Raw genomic sequence first — 9,092 nt, forward strand, 5'->3', positions numbered from 1 at the left:
GTAATGACTGTCCCTAACCGTAGAGCAAGAATTTTTGAAAATATTTTACTATCCGAGTTGATTATGATATCGGCCTATAAGATGAAGGAGAAAGCTCAGGCTTACCCTTTTTAATAAAAACAACAATCATCATTTTACGCCATGACTCTGATGCTATCCCACATTGCGCATTAAGAAATAAAGTCATAAACTCGGGTATTAATACACGCCGAAAAGTTCTGTAGAATTCAAGCGGAATACCATCGGGGCCTACTGCTTTGCCCATGGCTAGTGATAGCATTGCTGCCTCCACCTCTTCCCAAGTTATGTCTGCTGCTAAAGCCGCATTTTGATCCTGTGAAACTTTATTAGTTTCCAAATTGCTACAAAAATCTTCTATTTGCCCTTCTATATTTATTGTTACATCCTCTGTATACAAACCAGAGTAGAATCTGCGAAAGACCTTCAAGATTTTCAGATGGTGACTCCTGTACCCTAATGTTATGATCACGTATCCTAGATATTCGTTTCTGATTCTCCCTTTGACGCAATCTTTTTGCTAAAATTCTACCTGCGTCTTCCCCCAACTCGTACACCGGAGCCCTATATATTGCCAACTTAGTTGCCATCTTTGTTACAAAATGTTGGTGGATTTTCATTTTCAAGATAGCCATTGCTTTTAAAATATCCTCTGTATTTTGCTGATGTGAAAGCTCTCGCATAAACGGAATCTCCAAAATCCTAAGCTGCTTCATCCCGTCTTTAGTTTCCATGTGTAGCTTGCGTTGCTTAGCAATCGAGTAACTCAGCGTAGCACCCCTCACTCCGGCTTTAAACACGTCTCAAACAATAGCAACTGAGGCTGTACCCTGATTTATTAAAAAAAATTCTGGTATCCAGTTGCACATATATTCACAATATTCGGGATCTAGCAGCAAATTACGTTCAAAGGTCCATGCTTTTGATTGCTGCCGTATTTTAAAAGTAAATTCCAATACCACCGGTTTATGATCCAAGATTATCCTCGGCATTATTTCTATTTTAGCATTTGTAACCACCTCAGTAGAAATAAAAAAATTATCTAACTGAACATACTTCTTATGGGGAGCAGAATAAAAAGTATAGCCAGGAACGCTGATCTTCTGGACGGCCCATGCATCAACCAGACCAAACTCTTTAACTATACCTTTAATAGCTTTGAAGACTTTAGTCTTCTTCCCCTTATAGGGACTATTACTCCCAATATCGAAATCCCCCTCCAAATGAAGATTAAAGTCCCCACAGAGGATTAAAGGCGATGGCCAAGCCACCAGTTCAATACTTAGCTAATGTAACACCCCCGGATCGTCCAGATTATGTCCATACACAGAACAAACTGTCAATGGAGAGCCATTTATGACCAATTCCGCAATTACCCAGCGACCCTGGGCATCCTCTTTCACCAGCCTCCTCACCCCCAGCCCCTGTCTCATAAGAATAGCTACACCTCTGATATTAGTACACCCCAAGATTTCCATACCAAGATCACTAAGCCACTTGCGGTTGTTCCAGGCTAAATGCGTTTCTTGTACACATAGTGGATCATATCGCTGAATCCGCAGCATTTGAGCCAGCACCCTCTTTTTCCTTTATGATTTTATCCACAAATGTTCCAAGAGCAAATAGAAAATCGTCCCATCTTTATTCAATTAAGAATTCTTATCTGCCATTCCCAACCATATTAAACTGAACCAGGACATTTCCTGCTTCAAACTAGTACCATAATCATTCTATTTAAACTCAACCACCACCAGCCCTCTGTGCCTACCTCACCCCCCTCACCGCCCAACTTCCCCTCCTAGCAACTGCCCACCCCCCCTGCCCCCGTCTCCCAATGGAGGCATAAGGACAAAGTCCTCAATGATGGGAAGTGGTTTGTGGAATATGCATCCCCCTTGGCCCCCCCTTGACCCTCCGCACCCCCAAAGGGGCCTTTAACTTTTTGGACCGTTCCAAGAGCCATTCCAGACCCTATACCTAATTAAATGCCTGTTATCCTCACATTACATGCAGAAATGCCTCTGCCAATATTTCTGACACAAATTACAGAGTCTTCTTCTTATAGATCACTTTTAGCTTTGCAGGGTTTAGGAGAAAAGCCTGCCCCCCTTGGACTGGAAAGATAAAATCATTTGGCGTAACCTCCATCTCTGTTGAACTGTAGCATGACAAAAGTCTGGACGTACAAAGAAGTCACACCCCTTACCTGTTCTCTTCCTGTCTGGCCTAGCCAAATCATACAGAACCTCTCTTAACAGATAATTATTCAGACAGATCAGGATTACCCTAGGTTTTTCATTAGATCCCCCTGCTTCCTTTTTCTGAAAAAAAGGAAATCTATGTGCTCTGATAATCTCTGTCCCCCAATTCCACTGCTCAAGATCAGGAAAGGCTTCAGAAAATAACTCAATGACATATTGTCTCACATCCTTCCCCTCCCTGCCCTCCGAAACACCCAACACGCGTAAATTATTCCTTTTGGAACAATTTTCCAAGTCAGTTAATTTCCAATTGGTGTCTTCTCTTATTTTTTGCAATGCTGTGATTGTCGCCTTCTGTTGCACTAACTGGTCTTCAATTGTTGATATCCTCTCCTCCGCTTCCCCCATCTGAGTTGAAATGTCAGTACATGTTTTAGCAATACGACGCAGAGTGTTTTGGAGCTTACGTACCGCACCCTGGGTCCGCAGCCCTTCAGCCTTGGTTTCTTCTCTGTGTGCCATTATCACCCTATATATCATGATGAGCTTAAATTCGCTGTCACCATCTTTTGTTGTATTGAACATCGCAGCAGAGCTATCAGCAGCCACTTCACCGTCCGGCTGAGAAGAAGGGGAACAGTCCCATATCAGAGGTCCAACGGGGGTCGGATTCTCCTTCAAAGAGGGATTGCAAGGATCTTGAGTTTTCCGGACTGTCTCTTGATTCATAGAAAGCTCAAAGCTTAAATCATTGTCATCTCGCTGGGAGCTATTTTCATCTGCCCAATCCCGTAACAACACTCTGATTCTCAGAGAAGTTAGAGATGTCAGACATTGAATAAAACTACCCCCGAGAGCCACCGGATTCCATATCATTCAGTATCTCACCTCCTTAATTTCCAAGTTTCTGTGGATTTTCCACCACCTTTGGCACTTTAATGCCTGAGTTGGGCCATACTTTCATACCGCAGTCAGCTCCTGCCACACTCTCACTGTTGCTAGCTAAACTGTTAGTCGACACAGTAATTGGCACCGCTATTCCATTCACAGCTCTCTGATCCCCTAAATCTGCGGATACAATGTTTTCACCAAGCCCCCCTGGCGCCTGACCTGCAAGCTGGTTATCCGGTTGCTCCTCTGGTTTGCCTCTCCCTGTGGGTTTCTTTTTAAAGATAGCAGGAACCATATGTTCTTTCTGAGGCATTCCGCGTTGCTGCCCATCACTGCACTGTGACGGGGAGGCAGCCATCCCCGCTTCACCCATCCGCTGCCCGTCATCATTGCCAGCGTCAGCAGATCCTCTTCTATTCTGCCGTCTCTCTCTCTCCACAGGATGGGGGGTGCCGCTACTGCTACAGGAGTAACCGCCGTCGCAGCTGCTTCCATTGTGGCAAACGCCCTCCGGGTCTTAACGCCCTTCACACTCCTTTTCGGAGCCATTCTAGATAGTATAAATAGTTCAGATAGTCCCGGCAGTCCTGTAACTTTCAAAATCCTCACGCCGCTGATGCCGCTGGAACCGCCTCGAGACCGCCACTGAACAGCTGCCAGATACCGCTGCCAGAACACACAGCTTTACAGACACAAACGGGAACCGACACTTGCACCAGATCTAGAAAAATATTGCCACAGCATTACCCTGTATCTCCCCAGATTACAGAGGACCACAGGTGAGGAGGAGTTCGCTGGGAGGTTTTCATACGAAGAGCACCTCACAAGCCACTCACTCAGCCGCCGCGGTGGCCGCCATCTTGCCCTAGCTTTCAATAATGTCGCATCATGAGGGCCTTGCATCAGGGAGATGTCATGTGAGAAAGTAACGTTGTCTCTAATTCAAGCCTGATTACTATGTGAGAAAGTAATCAGGCTTGAACTAGAGGCAAAGTGTAAAGTATTTATACAGTTATTCAAACTGTAATTGAATTAAAACACAGAACAATAATAATAAAACACTTTTGAAAATTAGAGTCAAGTCAAACAATTACTTGCGTACAAAAGTTGTAAATAACCTGTTGGTACCAGAAGTGTCTGGTTGGCTGAAGGGACTACCCTAGTCAGGCTGAACTACCACGCTCATCAAGGATACTTTCTGAATAACCCATGCTCATCCTTGTGTAGCTTGGTATTAAGTAGTCAGGCTCACTACAGAGCAGAGGCACTGTGTAAAGCAAAGGCACAGCAGTCACTCACGATAAATGTGCTAAGTGTAAAAAAACAGACTTCATGCAGGATGTATGTAAAAGCATTTATATCCAACATACAATCATTATAACATGACCATCATATACTTTTGGGTATAAAACACAATCGGAAATATTACTAGCAATACAAGGCCCACTAATACGGTTATGGTCTCACTAGTATACACCCTGTGGACAGTTCCTAATCTAACCCTCCCCGCAATTGAGAGACAGCACCTGTATGCATTGCACAATATCAAAATAGTGTACATGCACAAAAAAATAGAACACTTTTTAGCAGCACTGCTGGCAAAGCCATGCGGGAGAAACCCAATGTCAAAAGGTATTGTGCTTTTGACATCAATCAACGTATAAGGAGGCACCGATGGCCACTGTTGTGAATCATACACGGTTCACACCTGATCACTCCCGCTCACACACACACTCACTCCGCACTTCTATGCGGTACAACAGGTATCAGCTAGTCCGTACGGCACATTCTTACATGCACACATGCATTCAACACCCTAATGCAGTGCCACTCGTACCCATTAGGTAAATAGTTCACCCTCTTCAGACTCTGTGGCCCATGCCTCCCTTCCTTCTCAAGTACACCCCTATTGCCTTATACCTCCAGATGCAAGTCAACCAGTCAACCAGTCCCGCCTCCCGGACACTGGGCTGCACGTGGCCGAAGTCACACTCAGTCTGGGTCCTTAAGAAGCAGGGGGGGCATATGTTTTAATTTGGAGGTAGACGTAAACAAGGGAGAGGTTAGCAGCCACTCAGGAAGTTCACCCACAGGTCTCAAAACACAAGGGAGTCAAAGGAATCTCTTGACCCGCTTTGGAACTGTCTCAGAAGTGTTTCTTGAACCCAGTCAATCTCTCTTGCTACTCCATGGGTAACGAATATATCTTCAGGAGGGGCCAGTTTTGGAGAGGGCAGTTGGTCTGCCGAAATGAGAGTCAACAAGTCAACAAGATAACAAACGATGAATAGGGAAGTAACTCAGGGGAGCCTCTCGCTAGGGTGAGGTATCCTGATCTGTATATGATGATCCAGGTCATGTCCAAGCGATCGGGGCACAGCGGCTGGTGTGTGTAGGGATGAGTCAAACAAGGAACTTCAGATTTCAAACATGATGAGTTGCAAAATGTCACACCTGCCTGGTAACGAGGCTCAATTATCGGTGTATGTCGAGTTGGGTTGCACCAGGCAATTCTGGTCACACAAACAGCAAAGTTGCAATTCCATACCTCTCTGGTAATAAGGCACAATATCTGGTGTATGATGATACTTGTTGCACAAGACCCATCCAGTCACACACAAACAGGCGCCAGTTCAGCAGAGCAATATGAGGTAGAATGAAGCACTACTCCGGGTACACCACCACCTCCAAAGGGCACACTATGTGAATCGGATACCACAAGCAATGAGCAGGAAGTTGGTTTGTTGCATGAGAGAAAAGCAGAACGATCAACAAAATGGGCCACACAGGGTACCACCACCAGTGTTTCCAGTCACCACCAATAGACGCTTATGAGTGTCACGGTCCCCGCAGTATGGGAACCAAATGCCTCAAATGCGGGCAAGATTTCTCTGGCTCCACACTAGACAATCCAGTTTCCATACACAAGTCTTAGGTCCAAGCTCACACCACATTACCAGTATGGATTTAGTAGGGGAGGTGGGCACATGAGAGGGCACAGATCTCCAGATGTCACAGGTAGTTGTTATAGGTCCCTGGGGGAAGATCTTTGATGTCCCTGAATACTCCAGGAGAACAGGAGGCCCGCTGTCAGGTCCTTGAAGAGCACACTTCAGGATGCCACATTTGAGCAGGTTCTCGCCCATGCCATTCTCTATTTGGACAGTTATCCTCTATGTGCACAATAGAGTCCTCTGACAAATTCAAGGTGCACCACGCAGTCTAGGTTCTCCGGTCCCATGTCCCCACAATCGTATCTCACCCCCTGCTGAAGGATGGCACCCATAGTTATTCTGTTGTGTGTCTTTGAAGTCAGGGTGGTTTAGGGGGTTTTCCTTTTAAACCACACATGTCTTCTCTAAATTGTAGGCCTTTCTCCCATAGGACCTTGTAATGCAGAACTTAATCTTTGGTGGGGCCATGATCCAGCCCCTAGAGGCTAAGTGTCACAACCTTTATCTTCAATCTATCCCATTCAGTTCTCAAATGGTCTACCATTTCCCACAGAATGCCAGTGTTGTATGGATGTTAATTGGGGAATACATAGATGTTCTCCCCTGACCCCTGGTGTCCACTGGAACCACACACCATGGTCCCCAAGACTCCTGGAGCACAGAAATATCCATATTCCATAAGTGGCAGTTATAACCGAGTTATGTCAAAAACCCTTTTACCGATGGAAAGGGTTTGGCAATACGAATTCGTTGATATGAAACATGATGAGGCTGCTTCACTGCATTCCACCATTGCAGTGTGAAGCATTGTTAACCACTTCCCCATATTAACTTATGGGCATAGCAGGCCTCATTGGTAGTGAAAATACACATAGGCATTCCTCACTGCCTGGGCGCACATGCATTAATCCGGACCCCGACCTGCGATGGCAGTAGGGACACATAATTCCCAGCACCAGTGGTGCCAGTGCACCCTCCCAAGTCTGAACAGCAGATTGGACGCAGGTTTAACTAATACATGTGTCTGTGCACACACACTAACCTGCGTTGGCAGGCGCCACACACAATCATGGGCAACATAGGTGCGGATGTGCACTCAAAGTGGCCTACACTGGCAAGCTGCCCAACTGTCTACTCACTTTAGATACAAGTGCACACCCACCGGTCTGCAATGACAGATTGGCCCATGTCTCAGAACATGGAATCAGCACTATTTCCCAACATGGATAGGAAAGTCCTGTGCACTTTCACTTAACAAGGAAAGGCTGGTCACCGTTGGTTCCAGTGCACACACACCACCCTGCTCAGCCTAGCTGGACATGATGGACCACCTCACAGGTACAGTTGTGCACTCCTGGCCAGTGACAGCAGACCGGGCACCTTGCGGCTAGCACTGGCAGCTATACACTCCTCAGCCCACGATTGCACCCCAGGCACCTATCCAACGTGCCATAGGTGCCAGGGCGCATACTCTAGCCTGCCACGGCTGGCGGGACAGGTATCTGAAACAGCATAATGGGTGGTGCGCACTTCCCGGTCTGCATTGGCAGGCCAGCTATGTTTCAGAACAGTCCATCTGTGCCTCTTACAAACCTGTGTTAGAAGGCGCATGCAGTTGTCCATGGCTTTGACAGTGAAAATGTGCAGTGATTTGGTAGTTCCCTAGGAGTATCCATCAGGAGAGCCAACTTCTAAGGCAGGGGAAGCCTCATGGGGGTTCCTCCCTACCCTGGCAGGAAACATCTGTATGTGCCTGCCTGGCCTACAGCCTATCACCCCCTCCCCGGCGCCCATCAGGGCTTCCCTGGGGGAGGTGTCCTCATGATATGGGGTGACCCACTACGGGTTGGCCAAGGTGTAATGATGCCAACTTAAAAAGAGTAGGGGTTACGCACTCCGCTTTTGTAAGTCGTGAATCAGTTTGTGGTGTGCACCAGAGATATCACTCCCCGACAGAAGTGTGGTAATCAAAAACAGTCTGCGACACTTGTGGTAAGTGCCGACTCTCTGCGCACAACCTATGGGAACGTGCAAGACGTTCTAAAGAGTTGTAATTAAACTTCAAAGAATAATGATTTCTATCGTTGTTTATTTCATGTTGTAGTCACAGGAAATTGTTCAAATCAATAGACGATTTGTTGTTTAGATATCTTCAAATATTCAAAGAATATATATCAACACTGTTGAAAATTCACCCAATGCATTTCGGACTCGATAAAGTCCTTCATCAGGGGTAATCTGAAAGTAATGTAAACAAAAAATATATGTACGATCTGTCAGAGTGTCACGTGGCACAAAAAACAGTTAACGGTCCATGGGATTCAGAATATGTAACCAACAAACTGTGAGGTGGTGAAAGTGTAACAAATTAGGTAAAGAGACTATTGAAAATCTCAGAGCGGGTGCCAATGAAGTCCTCAGACCAACGATGTGCGTGAACGTGAGTGAACGGATTATGAATAATAAAGTGCATTAATGTTGGGGTGATAGGAAATCTCGTATATAGGGTGCTCGCCCAGAGTCTTATAAGATTGGTGACAACGGACCGAAAAATAAACAGAAATTGAGCAAGGAACGTGAACATGCCCGAACGAGTGAGAAAGACCGTGATTTCTGTTAATTAAAACGGATTACAAGAAGGGTGATCATCGTTATCAAAACATGGTGTAAAAAGTGAAAAAGATCGTGGGACGTGAGTCGCTAGTATAATTAATCATGCAACCAAGTGCAGTCGATACTGACGGATAACGGATAGACTTACTTTAAGGGTTGAAGATAACAGCAAATAAACGCTGTTGTGAAGAAAAGGAAAGGGGCGGGTAAAGTGGTGCCCAAGCGTGATGACAGAGACAACAATAACTTTCTTTTGCAAAGAGAAAAACATTGGATAACATATTTACAATCATCCAAGCCATTGGGTTTGAACGACCGCATGGAATTTTTATGTTATCTCTAATTAACCTACTCTTAGACTTCATTGGCACCCGCTCTGAGATTTTCAATAGTCTCTTTACCTAATTTGTTACAC

Source organism: Lissotriton helveticus, chromosome 2_2, assembly GCF_964261635.1.
Source record: "Lissotriton helveticus chromosome 2_2, aLisHel1.1, whole genome shotgun sequence".
Classification (NCBI taxonomy): domain Eukaryota; kingdom Metazoa; phylum Chordata; class Amphibia; order Caudata; family Salamandridae; genus Lissotriton; species Lissotriton helveticus.